Source organism: Atractosteus spatula (genome assembly GCF_055471065.1).
Source record: "Atractosteus spatula isolate fAtrSpa1 chromosome 10 unlocalized genomic scaffold, fAtrSpa1.hap1 SUPER_10_unloc_10, whole genome shotgun sequence".
Taxonomy (NCBI): Eukaryota; Metazoa; Chordata; class Actinopteri; order Semionotiformes; family Lepisosteidae; genus Atractosteus; species Atractosteus spatula.
In genome coordinates this window covers 378,980-397,113 of record NW_028296613.1, presented here as the reverse complement: position 1 = coordinate 397,113, position 18,134 = coordinate 378,980, and the positions used below count along the sequence as shown (strand labels likewise).

The 18,134-nt window shown below is 41.4% G+C and overlaps 3 non-coding genes across 3 annotated transcripts; all 3 read left to right on the top strand.

Moving 5' to 3' along the window:
- Window positions 1-1,249: 1,249 nt before the first annotated feature.
- Window positions 1,250-1,331, top strand: trnas-gcu (transfer RNA serine (anticodon GCU)). Its single transcript has one exon. It is a non-coding gene; the product is annotated as a tRNA-Ser (tRNA).
- A 5,616-nt stretch (window positions 1,332-6,947) lies between these two features.
- Window positions 6,948-7,089, top strand: LOC148813180 (U4 spliceosomal RNA). The gene has a single exon (XR_016086279.1). It is a non-coding gene; the product is annotated as a U4 spliceosomal RNA (small nuclear RNA).
- Window positions 7,090-8,441: 1,352 nt separating this feature from the next.
- Window positions 8,442-8,523, top strand: trnal-aag (transfer RNA leucine (anticodon AAG)). The gene has a single exon. It is a non-coding gene; the product is annotated as a tRNA-Leu (tRNA).
- The last annotated feature ends 9,611 nt before the right edge of the window (window positions 8,524-18,134 follow it).

The following is an 18,134-nucleotide window of genomic DNA, read 5'->3' as shown; positions in this document are numbered from 1 at the left end:
TGGATAATTGAGTTGCAAACGTTGGTTCAAAATCAACATCCTCTGCTATTGCCGTTGATTCTTTGAGAGTTTCTTCAAGTTCTTCATCTGACCTTCAATATCGAGGGATATTGAGCATAATACCGTACTATTTATAGCTTTCTTTTGATCGCCTGTTTTATTAAAATGCCAGCCTCTTTTACAGTTATTGAGATGTTTGGCAAGGTGTAATAGCCCCCCTCGCATCCTCAGCTAAAATATTTTAAAAGTACAACAAAATTACATTATATTGAACAGCGTTTATGTTAACATTTATATTCAAATTAAAGTACATATACGAAAATATTAAAATACAACTTCGGCGATCTGTCGTTTTTGCTTGTCAAGTTCTCAAACAATTTTGCTATGTATTTTAAATTACTTTAGCTGAAGATGCAACGGGAGCATAAGTGAATTCTCCCGCCACCCACTGGAACCTATAATTCCATGGGTGAATACTAACTGCTTGGAAATTGCCAATGTCCGTAATTATTGGAAATTCCCGGTAATGTTGACTCTGGTACTCAATTGTTTACTACTGCAAATATCAAAATAGTTCAGGTTTTGCGGAACAATTAAATTTTTGCGGCGATGATGTTTACTATAGGAAGAAGTGCGTCCCTGGGTGGGATCAAAAAACCCACCTTGGAGTTAATAGCCAAACACGCTAACAGGTTGCACCACAGAAATGCTTACACCTTGCTTTTTTTCATTTACATACTTTTGGTGAACAAAAAAATTCGCTCGCATTTCATCTTTCGCAAGCTATATGATTTTAAAAAAAGCAAGTTGTTCTGCAAAGGAAATGAATAAACGCATTAAACCAAATCAAGACCTCTTTGAGTGTCCCAAATTACATGTTCTGTAAAACAAGACAGGAAAAAAGGTACCGCTGGAATTCGGATCCAGGATCTCCTCTTTATGAAACAGGTGTTTTCACCAGCTTTACCACAGCGCCGGCAGAACACTATTCTTATATAGGTGGGTACCCACCCTCAAACCTTTGTTCTCCCGCTACTTTACCTTTGCCTACTGCCCTGTCTCTCTCACACCTGAAGAAGGCTCCACGGCCGAAACGTTGTTGTCTCTTTCTTCTTTTTTCCAGCATGGAATAAACCTATTACCTATTCTTATACAGCCGCTTGGACACACCGCTCTGAGACATCTGAGGTCGATGTGCGCTGAGCCTGGTCGCCGACCAAAATCATGCCCAAGGGTAGATAGCTTTCGTGCCGAGGTGGCCGAGTGGTTAAGGCGATGGATTGCTAATCCATTGTGCTCTGCACGCGTGGGTTCGAATCCCATTCTTGTCGGTTTATGTCTTCGACTTGTGATCCGTTTCTAAGTCTGACTTGCTTTCTTTAGCTGCTGTAGTAGAGCAGTAATATTTCTAGCGTTGGCTGAACATGGCTTACAGCAGTAGCTGACAGATATAGTCTCTTAATAGGTTAAATTTATGCTTTGTACTGCTTTCACCTGATATTAATAGTAGTCCTGATGAACGATTTAGGGACATGGCGCATCTTGAAAATGTTCTTGTTAATTTCAGTTTGGAAAAAATGCACTCACCAGAAGCAGAAACTGGTCGTATCTGCAAAATGCGCAATGCAATAGTAATGTCTTGCTATGAGTCCTTACCTGTTACAGGAGGCGTTGTAGGACTTTTTAGCTCAGAAAAAGCTATCAATTCATCTTACATTTCTACTCCATCAATATTAGCAATGTTATCTTTACTAAGCTCTAAATATAGCTCTAATTAAATGCAAATTTTAAAATACATTTTAAAATAAATGCTATTCCATATATTGTAACTTTGTGGTATTTAGAATTTTTATCTGAGGATGCAAGGGAAAGTATTATACAAATGTGAAAGAGGCTTGTATTTTAATACAATTTTCGATCAAAAGAAAACCAAAATCCGTATGATATTACCGTCAATATCCCTTGATATCAACGTTCAGTTGAAAGATTTGAAGAAACTCTCAAACAAGCAACTGCAGTAGCAGAGAGTTTTGATTTGAACCGATGCTTGCAGCTCAATACTCCATTCGTCCTTGAAAGAAGCAAAGACAGGGATGTTTTGAGTGTCTCCATGATCCTCTTCTCAAGCCAAAAGAAAGGTTTTATATGATCCTGATCCCACTAGAAAAAGGGTCAATTTCCGCCAGCACTGATGTCCCTTCAAACGTTTTACGTTAAGAACTCTGGACGTTTATACAGTGGAAGCCTGGTCCATTTCTTCTTCTGAACGAGACTATGGGAGTGAGTATTTTGATGTCGAACTGGGATTTAAATAAAGAGGAACACTAAACTACATTGGGCTACACGTGTGACAAAGCATTTACTGTTCGACCTCTCGATAGCTCAGTTACTAGATCTTAAGACTGTAAACAAAAACAGTGGGCATTTCTTATGTCCCTGGTTTGAATCCAGCTCGAAGGATGGTGTTTTCTTGTTCCTTAATCAAAAAGTGAAAATTGCGAATTTGTCTTTCACTTTGATGTTCACCCGAAAGCTCAGTATACAAAGAAGTAGAGGCTCCTGTTCTGAATAATCCTCACGTCTGACTGTTTTGCTTAGACCTTTAAAATGTACATTGTGGACTGTTTGCTCTTCCTAACACAATTAAAAAGCCGCCGACAAACTTACCGATCGGGAGTTTAGTTCAGTGATAGCGCGCACTTAAGACGCTCCGTTTTCTATCGCCGGCATCTCTGTATTCTTTTTAAACGCGATATCTTTTATTCTTCGTGTGTGAATTTCAGGGAGACTCATAAACTCTTTGTCTGTTTTAAAGATACATTATTTTAAACCAGACATAATGAAAGACGTAGTAACTAGACACACGTACAAAACACATGAATAGTAGCGGCTCTGAACTGAATGTGGTGCTGTATGGGAACGCGATGCAAACGCCAATGGCACACTGGATAACGTGTCTGATTACGGATCAGAAGACTTTAGGTTTCTACTCCTTCCTGGTTCGTGAAGAAGCTTTTAAACCACGCTACTCAACACTGACATCGTAGTGTGTGCGGTCCTACACAACCTTACTATCGACTGGATGAGTCTTCTGTTCAATCTCCGATTCTTTCCGCACATTCCTGCTATTTCACCACCGTTATTGTAGGATAACAGCCAAAGACACGAGAAGATATACTATTCCGAACAAATGTCTTAAAAAATCACGTTAAAAAGGGTGACAATAAGTTTTTGTTTCTTTAACGTAACCTTACTTTAGCCTGTAAAGTTCACATTATTTTCTGTAGCCGCAAATCCCCAATATTTCTGCTGTCTCCCGAGAAACACAAGCGTAGAGTCAAATCATATTAAATAACACAACACATCTATTAATTTAACACCCAGATGTGACAGAACACATGTAAGACTTACACACAGCTTTTAATATGCTATAGTGAATTTGCAAGTGTCCTGGGGAGGGAAGAGAACTGATATTAAGGAAATACATATTTAAAGGGGATGTAAGTCTTAAATGTGTTTTGTCACATCTGGGTGTTAACTGAATAATTTTTTAGCATTATTTATTGTGTTTTGACTCTATACTTGTGTTTCTCAGGAGACAGCAGAAATATTGATGTTTACATTTATTTTCACATTCCCGGTGATATTGACTTAGGTACTCAACTATTTACTCGTAGTTTGACTCGTGTCAAAAGTTGAAAATCTCTGCAAACATCAAGATGGCTAAGGACGTGGAAAGAAACTCAATCACATTTAGAGAAGGTAATGTTTAGATCGGATTAATTCGAAGTGTGTCTCTGCGTGCCTTTGATCTACCAACGTTGTGTTTAACTGAAGGACACCCTGAGTGTGGCATAGAAACTAACACATGTCGTATTTTTTCTACATTCACAGATTTTTGTCTAAAGTAAAAACAAATCGTTGTCATTTTCTTGCCAGCTGGCAGTAATTCTTTTGCATTGATAAGAAAGATGAGCACTTTATCTTTCGCAATGTGTGGATTTCTTGAAAAATAACCTGTGCCAAAAAGGAAATGAACACTTCTTTTAAACATAATGCAGAAGCATGTTGTCTATATCAATAAACGGTGCGAGAAGACAGGAAGAAAGGCACCGCTGGGATTTGAACCCAGGATCTCCTGTTTACTAAACAGGAGCTTTAACCAACTAAGCCACAACGAGAGCGAAGCAATATCCTTTTACAGCCAATTGCACACACTGCTCTGTCACATCTTCGTTCGGTGTGCGGTGAGCCTTCTCGCTGAGCATGTTGAGAAAGGATGTGAAATGGCTTTTATCCGGCAATTTCATTACCAAGGAGCTCAATATGCTTTTGATGATCTACAGGGTGTCCAGTGCAACACAGGCGATGGACTGCTAGGATTTGGAGCCAGGATTTCCCGTTAGCTAGACAGGTACTTTAACCAACTAAGCCACGGCGCCGGCAGAATTCTCCTCTTTTACTGCCACTTGGACACACCGCTCTGAGACACCTGCGTTCAGTAAGCGCTGAGTCGGCTGGCTGAGCACGTTCCCTCCTTTACATTCAATAGGAGCCCCGACACGAAGAGAAATGGCTTTTATTGTGCACTTTTCATGTCCAATGCGCTTGACATCTCCCAAGGGCGACAGAGTTCATTTACGACACTTTTCCTTTCTTTCTTTCTTCTTTCTGTACTCTTTGATGAAACAAAACGAGAAATCATGTAAGGGAAAATGTCTTTTTTCATGGAGAAAACATGCACCAGGAAATGTTGTGTTTAGAAGAAGTGAGTTAACATGAAAAGTGACCTAATTTACCGGAGCAAATGCTCACCTAGCAAGATCTGCTTTACTACTAGAGAGAAGTAGAGTGAAAGACGTGATCATTTCACGCCGTTGTGGAACACAACTCTTTTTTCTTGGAATTCTAAATCAATTAGAAATTCAGAGCAACACATAAAGGCTTTGTCTGCTTAAAAGTGATGATTTTTTAAAACTGATAAAAATGTACAAAACACGTTTCTCACGTAGAAATTTAAGATGGGGGTGGGGTATTACTAGTAGCGGCGCTGAACTCACCATGGTGCAATTGAGTTACGTGACGGGCTAGTGGTTTAATGGATAACGCGTCTGATTTCGGTTTATAAGATTGTCGATTCGACTTCTACCGGGGTTGTGTGATTTAAATCAGGCTCCTCAGAAATAGATGTCCGTTATGTAAATGAACCGCACCTGAAAGCAAACGTTGGGTCTGGGTTCCTTTCTTTCCTGCATGAAATAGCAAATCGTTACAAAAAAAACACCAACTAATGTCCAATAGTCCAATAGTTAGTCATTTAAGTAAACATGAATATACTGTAAGGTCTTGGTACATGGGAGTGGATTTCAACCACAATTAAAAAAGGGCAAATTATAATTACAGGCTTCAGACACTTTTTCATACAAAAGTGACCAAACACTCCCTAACTTTCAGGTTTGCTTGAACCTGTAACAAAAAAGCGGTCTGAAACTTCCATTCTCTGATGTCACTTTCTCTAAAGTCAGACGTGATGTTTCGCGGATGTGCAGTGTGCCTTTTCTCTTGTCGTGTTCAAGATGAAACGCTGCATAAGCTCCTGACTGCGTGTTCTGTACTGTTCTGTTATTTCGTTCAGATTACCTATGTGGTGTACAGATAAAACTGAACAGCGTGGTGTAATTTCCGGGTTTGGCACCAGCAGCACCTGCAAACCCATCAGCTGACCTTGACGTGATTTGAACACGCAACCTTCTGATCTAGAGTCAAACGCGCTACCGTTGCGCCACGAAGTCACTCGCTATACATGCTTTTAATTCCCTCAAAGAGAAAAATCAGCGTCCCTGAAAAATATATATTTTTTTCATTCTCTCCTGTGTGGAGCGCCTCCGAGGGTCTCTTCTTCCCAGACCACAGATTATTCTTCCCGCCCGGCTCTCTCACAGAGACCAGACACACCGTCTCCACTAATGTGTTTACTACATCTATAGATCTGACCCCCTACAGCCCCGATATTCCTGGACAGGATATTTACCACCCTTTTATCGTGAACTTCTCAACTTGACCTCTCCCAGGAGAAGCACAATTAACACAGAATCCTCTCTCCATTTAGCATTTATCAAATTGCGTGGATGCAGACATCACTCAGAATCACCTGTATGATTCTCCAGAATTCAAACTGGCTGTGCTTTAGTGCTTTCAAAAATGTATAGGTGAATAGCTTCCTAACAGTTTTCAACAGCATTTGAAAACGGCTGTCGATGCATTGGGCTTGAACCGACCCCAGCTGTCTTGGGGTCTGTCTTGGAAGACAGCTATGCCCGACACTACACCATCAACGCACACGCCACAGAGTCCCTCAGAACATCATACGATAATGCCACTGATATCGGAAGCTTTCTCCAGCATTTGTGCTGATTCCACATATCGCGAAGGAATCATGATATTGTTCAATACTGTCGCTAGACGTTCGAATGGGTTTCAGGGCCAGGTGGACTGTTTCCTAGAGAGTCACGAACCGCAGTGGTATTGTATTGCAGTGACACAACACAATGCCTGCTAGACTATTCATGCTATTCGTGCTAAATGCCACAGATTGTGTTTGTCCAGTCGTGTCAGTCATCCTGAAGCTACGGAAAGTCAGACGCAAATGTGCTGTAATACTTTCAGGAAGTTAGGATTTGTTTGTGCAAAATCCGAGAACATTGCTCTGTTATCTTATATCTTTGCTCTGTCATCATCATCAAGGCTCTGTCATCTACTGCTGAAAATGAGCAGTGGTTTTCTCAGAATGCCCTATGTATCCAAAGGATGTAAACTATGAAATAGTTAAACCTATGTAAACCTAAAGCTATAAGGGGAAGACAAATGTGAAGCGTTACAGCAATGGCATATCATGAGATGGTTAATCGCAATTTCCATAGGAGCCCCATGGTTGCCTGGCAACCGTCAGCTTTGCGCAGTGGCAGTATCGTCGCCTATGAGGTTTAGCAGAGGCGCAGTTATTGCTAATTGAAAACATTTCCCAATACCCCGCTTCCTCTGATTTGAACTACAATCAGTGGGAGCAATTTTTGACAGTCTCGTGAGAGGCTAAGCAAGGTGTTTAAAGACAAATTTTGTCATTGTATCATCATAGCACAAAGAAGCGTGTTTTTGTCTTCTCAACAGAAATGTTCTTCAGCTCTTTCAGCGTTATGCAGGGAACAACGTCCGTTGAGATCACCTTTGAGTCAGTGCAAATGTTTGTGAGCTGTCAATTAAATTTTAATATTGGTTGTACTGGTGTGCTGCTTGTCTGTGAAAAATTAATCTTCTGCTTCTTCATGCCGAATCATCTGCAAAGGTCGAGTTTATTTAATGTTTGCGCACAGCACTCCATCAGGAATATTTTGTCCTAGTTCAATAAGGACTTACTGCACGCATTCACAAACCTCACAAACCGATAAAACCGGTTTGCTGGTTAAAAGATTTTATTAAATGTGAAAAAAGGTCTGATTGTGAAAAGGTCAAAATGTTAGTGAAAAAATCAGTAACATGAGGAAAAATAAACTGTGGGAGCCCCATGACTCCCCATGTCATGCTGTATTTCTCTCTCATTCTACTGGGAGTGGTGCCGTCGCTTCTGGATAAAGACTCTCAGTAGTCATTCCAGACAGGTCAGGTATGACTGTGCTTTGCCACAAGAACCTCAGAGATTGTAAGCTGGGTAGTTTCAGATCACTATTTTATTAAAGGTTCAAGCAAACCCGAATACCTTTGCAAGAGACATTTCAGAATCCCAGTCAAATCCAGTATGATTGCTGGATCCTTCGAATTCGACTGAACTATAGCACAGATCTGCAGTCCACCATTAGAATACTGTGGGTGTGTTGTATAAGCCATACCACCCAAAATAGTTCTAAAACAGGAGATGCATTCTCGTTTAGGAATGTGGTATAAAGTGAAATGGTCTGGGAAGAGTCCTACGTTTGAACAGTTCAAAATAGATGTAAAGGGGTATTTACAGACTCTTTCGAAATGTAAGAACAAGCTGTGCGGACCTTATCTTTATTTACCTTGTGTAATCGTTTTTCATAAAGTGTAATTGTATTATAGCATGTGCCCCTGATGATTTTCTTGATACGTTATATGTGCTCTTGTTTGTATTGTATGTAGTTTTGTTGTTCAAATAAAACGTAAAAGACACAACTTTCCGGATGCGGCTGCTGTAAAAATAAAATGACATCAAGGGTGCTGTACGCAGAGGTCTGAAACCTGCTCCACAGAAGATCTTTATCCAGAGGTGTTAAAGAAGTCGAGATCTCGCCATGAGAGGGGAAGCATCTCAGAAAAAGCAGGTGCAGTCGGTTCCACGGTCATAACGCCACTAAGTCGGGCGACAAGAGCAAAACCCACCCGGCTTCCTCCCGGCAAGTAATGAGACAAAGAGACAGCGCACAGCGGGTAGTGTGGCCGAGTGGTCTAAGGTGCTGGATTAAGGCTCCAGTCTCTTTGGGGGCGTGGGTTCGAATCCCACCGCTGCCGGGTGCTTCTGTCGAGACCCCCTTTCAGCTGACTTCAGACGAAAGGGAGGGAGCTGCTTTTTGGCAGTCTCTCGAGAAACTAAGCAAAGTGTTTAAAGATACTTTCTCAGCTTGACATCAAGGCACAAAACAAAAACCTTCTTGCGTCCTCTCAACCCAAAAGCGCTTTGCCACTTTTTGCGTTATGCAGGGAACGACGTCTGCCCAGATCACTTTTGTGTCAATGCAAATCGTAGTGTGCCCTCCGTTTTAATGTTGGCTGTGCTGGCGTGCTGCTTCTGTCTGTGAAACTTGAATGTTCTGCTTCTTCACACCGAATCGTTGGCGGGGGTTGAGCTTGTTAAATCTTTGCGCATAGCGCTCCTTTGGAAGTACTTTGTCCAAGTTCAAAAGCGATCGTGGGATTTACTTCATGCGTTCAAAAAGCATGCCTCGCACGACAGATTTAAATGGGGAATGGAGCCTGCTTCTTGCTGTTTTTCCTGTGGTTGCAGTTACAAAGTTGATCGTGCTTTCACATTCTGTTAACAGTATTCACTGGCTGAGCTTTATCAGTTGGTTCGTAAAGGAATCTCTGCTTCGGTTCCAGAAAAGTCATCTGTAGTGTGTTTTTTTCCGTGCCCATGGCAGTCTTTTAAAGCTGGTAGTAATGGCGGCAAAGTTAATTTTTTATCCTCTTTAAAAGAATAAGGACGGGCTGGGGCGAGCTCCATTTACCACTCTTTCAGCTAACCGCCGAACTCGCGAACTGATTACACTGCAGAGCCACAGGTGCCTCGCTTTTCTCCAGTCTCTGGGTTAGGGTGAAAAAAAAAACTTTGCTGGTATTAGCTGGCCTGCTGGGAGTACCTCTTCTTCACTGATAAGCAAGATTTGTGTTTCATCTTTCGCAAGCTGTATAGATTTCTTTCAAAACAAGTTGTTCCAGAAAGGAAACGAACACTTGCATTCACCTGAATTAAAAGGCATGGGATTTGCCCGTAAGGATAAATTCTGTACAGTAAGACAGGAAGAAAGGCACCGCTGGGAAACGGACCCAGGATCTCCTGTTTACTAGACAGGCGCTTTAGCCAACTAAGCCACGGTGCCGGCAAAGGGCCGTCCTTTGACAGCCGCTTGGACACGTCTCAACTGCTCTGAGAAATCTGCGTTCGGTGTGCACCGAGCCTGCTCGCCTTGCAAGTTGCCTCATTTACATGCGATAGCTCCAGCACTAAGAGAAAGGATGAGAAATGGCTTTTATCTGGCACTTTTCATGTGAGAGGATCTCAATCTGCTTTCCGTGTACAAGAGGATGTCCAACTCATGTAGCTAAAGACGTAGACGACAGTGCTCCACTGAAATCTTGATCTCACAACCCTCGGCATGACTCCACTGTGTTCTGCTTTAGACAAAGGGGGGAAAAGACTTCTTTCATCACACGTTTTGCACTGTTTACGGTGTTTGCAGTGCTCTTTCTTAAATGAAAACCAGGAATCGGCACCATATGAGGTGAGACTAGATAATATTGGAACAAGTAGCCTCGCCATTCCATGCGTGACGTGAGCAAAGTGTAATTCCTGTCTTTATAGTGTGCTTGTTAGAGACTTAGCTGGCACCCAGAGCGCTTTAAATCCGGGAGTCAGCAGCCCAAGACAAGAGAGCTTCCTTCGTCTATGTTTTTTGCGTGAAGGGGGGAAACCATGTGTGTGCTGAAAACGATCTTAGTATCGAAGTGCCGTCCCACATAACCGATCCGAACAATCTGCTTTACAGAGGAGCACTGCCGGAGCTTATCGTTGGCAAACTGAAGACCAGGCCGACCTCTTCTGTGACTCTTGAACACTGAATCTCAAGGTTGTGAATTCAAGCTCCACGCTGGCGGGAAATTCCATAGGTAATGATCACATTTTCTTCCATGCTAATCAAAAGAAATATTAAGAAACTTTTCCCGATACCAGTTTTTTACAAAAGTAAAGGCACATGGCACATGTGTGCCACACCACGTCCGAGTTTAGTGACAACTACCTCAGAGATTGTAAGCTGGGTAGTTTCAGATCAGATCACTTTTTTTATCAAAGGTTCAAGCAAACCCGTGTAGCGGCAATGCTTGTTAATAAGACAGAATTAAGTGTTGCGGTGCTTTCCCAAATGAGGCCTCATCTCTCTGTTCATCTCTGTGGTGCAGCCACAGAGAAACTATTCATGCAGGCTGATTTAAAGATGTTTTCTTTTGATAAGGGACAGCTCCCAAAGGGGGATGCACTTAGCTAAGCCTGGCTATCATGATCAATGGTCATCCATTGGCGCCTATCTGTCTAGGGAGTGCCAGATGGACATCTGGACTACATTCCTAAGTGTCAGGAGTAAGTGACTCATATCTCACCTTGATCAACCAATCAGGGACTGGTAGGGCCGAGTAACCCACGTGGGACTCTGATGCCCATGGAACTTTCAGCCAATGAACGAGCTGAAGTTCCTCCAGGTAACAACAGGCAACACAGAGAGCCTGAGAGAATTCTGTGAACTTTTTCGGACAATTCAAAGGAGAATTCCAGGGCAGGACAGCCCAAGAGCAGAAGGCTCCCAAGGGAAAGGCATTCTCGCAGCGCGCCTCCTGACCATCCTGAGACTCAGCCCGGACAACCACGGAACGGCCAGTGTGTCCGAGTGCCAGAACTTTCCTTTGCTCTAAGAGTCTAGAGCGGAGGTTGCCAGAGAGTAACCAGAGGATCCACCCGAGGTTGGCAACAGCAGCAAGCCTCGTGAACAGGTCGGAACTGTGGACAGCTGAATCACTATTCAGAACTAGCGCTTCATCAGGAACGAACCGGTCCTCTTCCTGACTTGCTGGGACCCACAGTAATCTTTTCTCCTGTGCACAAACTTTGCTAGTTAAAGCCAACACTAACTAGCCGGTCAATGAGCGTCAGCAGCGCACCGTCGCAAGCCGCACAGCACAGCCTGGCACGGAGCCAGAGAGCCCTCAGGAGATCTGAATCCCCAGAGATTGGATGAGTATTCAACTTCAATGCATTACAGCTCGAGAATTCAATTGTTATCCCAACCAATTGATATCAATTTAATTCCTAAGAGTTATGTACTTGTTTTGAGTATCCAATGTAGAAGTTATAACCAAGTTCATTTACGAAACGGTCTAAATGAATGATATACTGAACGTATGTCCTCTTGATATATGTAACTCTTCGTAACTCATTGAATATATACCTTTTGGATTCTGATAACCCTCTCGATAAGATCTGTTAGGGTTTACATGCATATTCTATGTATTAATAAATGTATCCTCCTGTATTAGTACCTGTGTGTGTGCGTTGTTTGAGTTATATCGCATGGTTGGATTCTAAAGCCATTAAAAGAATCATTTTGTGATTTACTGCTACAATTAATAATTGTCCCAGTAAATGCCCAAACCCTACAGAACTGGTGCCTTCAGAGAGCACACTACACCCGAATACTTTTGCAAGAGACATTTCAGAATCCCAGTCAAATCCAGTACGATTGCTGGATCCTTCGAATTCGACTGAACTATAGCACAGATCTGCAGTCCACCATTAGAATACTGTGGGTGTGTTGTATAAGCCATATCGCCCAAAATAGTTCTAAAACAGGAGATGTATCCTCGTTTAGGAATGTGGTATAAAGTGAAATGGTCTGGGAAGAGTCCTACGTTTGAACAGTTCAAAATAGACGTAAAGGAGTATTTACGGACTCTTTTGAAATGTAAGAACAAGCTGTGCGGACCTTATCTTTATTTACCTTGTGTAATCGTTTTTCATAAAGTGTAATTGTATTATAGCATGTGCCCCTGACGATTTTCTTAATATGTTATATGTGTTCTTGTTTGTATTGAATTTAATTTTGTTGTTCAAATAAAAATTAAAAAACACAACTTTTCAGATGTGGCTGCTGTAAAAATAAAATGGCATCAAAGGTGCTGTACGCAGAGGTCTGAAGCCTGCTCCACAGAAGAACTTTATCCAGAGGTGTTAAAGAAGTCAAGATCTCCCCATGAGAGGGGAAGCATCTCAGAAAAAAGCAGGTGCAGTCGTTTCCACGGTCATAATGCCACTAAGTCGGGTGACAAGAGCAAAAGCCACCCGGCTTTCTCCGAGCAAGTAATGAGACAAAGAGGCCTACTATGACAGGTAGCATGGCTGAGTGGTCTAAGACACTGGGTCGAGGTGTAAGTCTGTTTTGGGGTGTGAGTTCAAATCCCACTGCTGCTAGCTGCTTTTGTTGGGACTCCTCTTCATCTGACTTCAAATGAAAGAGAAGGAATTGCTTTTTGACAATCTTAGGGCAATGGATGTTAAGTTTCTGCAGCTGAAAACACAGGCAAAACTGCTCCATGTGAGTCTTGAACTCACAAGCTCGGCATTACTCCGCCGTGTACTGCTGTATAAGTACCGCGCTTACTGGAAGGTTGCAGAAGCTTGGAGAGAACTGTGCTGGAAATCGAAATTACAGATTTCATTATCTGCACATTTAATAACTAGGAGAGATAACTCCTTCGGGTTCTAAAGCTCAGAAGTGCACTTTAAGAAGTCTTTGCTTTTGTGAGATGGATCTCCGAGGTGCACCTTTTTTCTTATTACTAAAGATACCTCTACATTGTGAATTATTTGAAGACCTAGAAAAAGGAACGTGGCATTAGTTGAAATAAGCACCGAATGGTTAGAATTCAACCTACATACTTGCACAGGTCACTCGGCCACGGACAAGAATGATCAGCTACCACCACTATTATTATTGTTATTATTATTCAACCAGTTGGGGAACAACACAGTCGAACAATCCCACTGTTCTTATTGCAAGAAAAATAACATGAGACCACTGTAAGAGGAAGAGTGTTGTAATTCTTTGAACAATGGATGTCTATTTTTCACTCTTATGGGCAACCCTGTGGTATTTCTTTTTCTCTTCGGTGTTGTGCACAGGCAAGTTCTGCAGCGATATTTGCCGCAGACATTTCTCCGCAGCTCCGTATTAAATCCGTTCTCAACTGCAATGGACAGAAGATTGTCACTTCCCTACTACAGCAGCATCAGTAAAAGACCCTCTGAAAACAGTAAAGCACTAAAGCACTGCAAAACTGAATTCGGAAGAAACATATTAGGGATTTTGAGTGATGTCCGCATACAAGCAGTCCAGTACAGACACTGAAGTCTTTGAATATCGACTCTCTATTTTGCGCTGCCTTTTCCTTGGAGTAAAACTATTCAACTGGAAGAATGTTTATCACAGGTTTAAAACTTGCCGTTGCTATTTGGAGAAATCCACAACCTCGTGTTTTCACATGCTTTAAAAGTACACCCATACACACAGAAAAAAATAACGACACTGCTAATGATTTTTACAGAGCCAAATCACAGTTGACCTTTCTGAGCCAATTGATAAAGCCGACCCAGTGAGTAGTATAGCAGAACATCAAAGAGCGTTCAACTTTCTAACTACCGCAACCACAGGAACAACAGCAAGAAGCGAATCAATTTCCCATTAAATGGTGTTGTTGTTTGAGGTATGCGTTGTAAACACATGCACTAAATCCCAATCTCTTCTAAATTTGGACAAAGTATTTCTGATGGAGCACTGTGCGCAAAGATTAAATAAACTGTACTCCTACCGACAATTGAGCGTGAAAAAGCAGAGCGTTCAAGTTTCACTGACAAAAACGCTACCACAGAAAAGCCACACAAAAGCACTATTAAATGGAATTGACGGCACACTACGATTCGCACGGACTCAAAAGTTGTTCCCTGCATAATGAGCAATCCAATGAGCATTTCTGTTGAGAAGAAAACTAAAGCTTTTTTCTGCCTTGACATTAAGCTTACAAAGACAATCGTGAAAAACCTAGCTCAGTGAGCAAGGCTTTAACACAGAAAGACCTGGTAGTGGTAGGATTCAAACCCACACCTCTGAAGAGACTGGAGCCTAAAACGCACCACTCAGCCACACTACCATTGATGAGACCCTCCATCCTCACATTACTTGGTCGGAGAACACCGGGTGGCTTCAGCTCTTCTTGTCCGACGTGTGGAAACGACTGTACCATCGTTTTCTGAGATGCTTCCTGTCACTTGGTGAAATCTCGACTTCTTTGGCAGCTCTGAATATAGTTCTTCTTTGGAGCAGGCTTCAGACCTTTTATTTCATGTATAAAGGAGGGCACATTCCGAAATGTGTAATTCCTGTTTTAGAAATGCTCTGCTCTGACACATGTCAGTGTGGGGAGTGGGCAGGTAGAGAGCTTTTACAAATGCTCATGATGTTTCTCACTTGGTGTTACCTGCGGTATTATCTCTCTCTGAGCCTTTGGAAAGAAAAGAGTGGCTCCAGTGTGAGGTAACTTTTTGAACAGCCGGTCTCCTTGTCTTACAAAACAAGAAAAAAAAATCAACTGGGAAACTGCCTAGTGGACATTTTGTCGTCTTCTTCTGACCTGTATTTAATGCGATTCTCTGAAAACGTGGCACATTATATCTGTGCTACCTGAATGGAGGGTGACTGTACTCATAAGGATCATAGATTCGATGACAAGCATCTAAAAATGAGCATGAGAAAATGACATCATGCTATACGGTTGAATGGCACAAGTTCTCCTGTTCCCTCCACAGAAAATGTGTGTTTTAAAGGAGGTGTCATGTTATTTTTTTGCCAGACAATGCCATGCCATAAGAACAGCGTGGTTGTTTAAATTAATTGGTCTGAAATTGGTTTAAACTGCAGGGAAATAACAACAAAAAAAGAAGTGCTTCTTGACACAGAGATAGTTGGAGATATTTGGCAGCAGTGGGATTCCAACTCACACCCCCAAAGAGACTGGAGCTTTAATCCACCTCTTTAGAGCGCTCGGCTGCATTAGCCTCGACTGCCTCATACCTCACACTGGCTCACAGAAAACTAGGTGACTTGTAAAGGCTGGTAGGAGACGAAAGGAATAAATGCTTCTTTTTTGGACAAAGTCTTTATCTACTAAAAGAAGAAAAGAAATATTTGATTATTATTTTTTCACCAGTTGTTTTGATCAAATTATTGTAATGCAGTGCCATATTAAGGTATAATATGTACATGAACGTCATGTCTGAGTCGGTGATGGCAGCTGACTATCGTTGGAGGACAGTTTATTATGAGAGAGTAAGCCGGCATAATGAGGGAGAAGAGATTGGCCTCTGTGATGCAGTGTCCAGTGACACTAACTATCTGTCCTACTGTTCTCTGCTAACATAGAGGGTGAATGTTTATTTAGGTGAATGTAAGGTTTCTTTCTTGTAAAATATTTTTGAGCGCATTTTGTTGCTGAAAATTAATCTTGTGCGTTTGAATGAATTCCGATATTGTCACCTAATTCTATACACTGTTTCATCAGAGTAGAACATCAGTCAAAAATGTTGAGAAGGTGCTCTTGTTTTCACCATTATAAGAACTGTGATGCACCAGTAATATTTACTCTTATAAAAGTATTGTAATTGTAGTGTTCTATTACAGTCTTGAGTGACACAAACATTCTCTTTTACTGCACCTCTACAACACTTCTCCAGAGGCCAGTTCAGCAAAAAAGGATCCTCAACAAACACTGCAATCGCTTGATAAAAGCCATTTCTCATCCTTTCTCTTAGTGTTGGTGCAACTATTGTATATAAAGGAGGTGACTTGACAATGAAAGGTGTGATCATCTTAACGAGAGTATTCATGAAGGTGTGTGTCGGAAAGCTCTCCACTGGCAATTGACTGGGCTTGTGAAGAAACCAATCTCGCTCAACAACCATACACATGAAGCTGAATCCGTGAGCTGATTGACACAAAACAATGTCACTTCACATTATCCGCAAAGCTGTTTTGCTTGTCTGACCACCTCTTCCCACATTACAGTGAGCACATATATTTCAGTTTCTTCTCTTGTTTTTTTACTGTCCCTTTCCCCCATGTGGAGATGTATCCACAGCCAAAAAACCCTGTTTCACCCTACGTTTGTGCAAATTTTACAATCTGTGTAGGAGCCTGCCTTACAGAGGTCAAGTGGTGCAATTGGTCAGTGTGTGGTACATATACAGTTGTGCACAGTGGAGTTATACTGAGTTTGTGTGTTCAACCCTCCCCTGTAGCCATTAAGTCTTTTGAACGTTTTCCACCCATAAAAAGTTTATTTGCCGTAGCAGTTTCACTGTGACTGCAGGTAAAATATTCTTAATGAGAATAATGTTTCGTATGCAATAAATAACCACACCAGAAAATATTGGAGATCAATGGCTTGTCGTACTTATCGCAGCAGGCACTCAGACACAGATATGTCCTGTCAGTAAAGAAAATTCATGAAGAATTCAATGTCAAGAGGAATGACATCATTGCAAAGGCAATATTTTCTGATGATTATTTCGGTTAATAATGATTAGTGTGGGAATTACTACTGTCATTACTACTAATTGTGATAAAAACAGAGCACTCACAGCTCTCTGGATGTTGGTCTGGACTCAAGAAAGTGTTTCTATTCGCAAGCGGCTCTGGACCTCAACACCTGTTGATGGGTCACTTCTGTCAGACACACCAGTGGAGCCCAAGCCCACCTACACACACATTCACACACACTGACAGATATACACCTACACACTCACACACATTTATACTCACAGACACTACACACACTCACAGATATACACTCACAAACATTCACAGACACACACATAGACACTATATACACACATAGACACCGCATACACTCTTAGGTATAGATACACTATAACTAACACTAATGCAGATACTGCTAATATTGCAACAGTAACACTATCACCAAAACATACACTATCATGGTTACTAACACTGACACAAACTACTACTAGACTAATAATACTTATAATAACAGTAATACTGTCATGAAAACTAACATGATGAGTACTCTGACTCTAACAGTATAATTATCACTAATATTAACATGAATACTAGCATTAATACTAAAACTATCAGTAACACTATCATCATTAATACTCAAATAGACACTACACACACTGACAGACATACCCACACATACACTTACAAATAAACAACTACACACTGACAGACACCACACACTCACAGACACACACCAACACACATATTCACAGGCATGCATTTACAGAAACAAAGAGACACTACGCATACTCACAGACACACATTTATAGACACCACACACTCAGAGACCCCACACATTCACACCCTAACAGACACAACAAGCTCACAGACACACATCTACACACTCACAGACACACACCCATAAACTGACAGACACCACACACTTAACAGACACATGCACAGACACCACATACACACGTATCTACAGATACACAATAGCTAACACTAAAACAAATACTCCTCATATTACAACACAAACACTATCACTAAGACATACACTATCATTATCACTAACACTGACACAAACTACAAATAATAACAGTAATGCTATCATTAAAACTAACACTACTACTACTGTTAATACTCTAACAGTAACACTATAATTATAATTAATATTAACATGAATTCGAACATTAAAACTAAAACTATCGGTAGCGCTATCATCATTAATACTCACATGAACACTAGCATTAAAACTACCAGTTGTACTCTCATTAATATTAACAT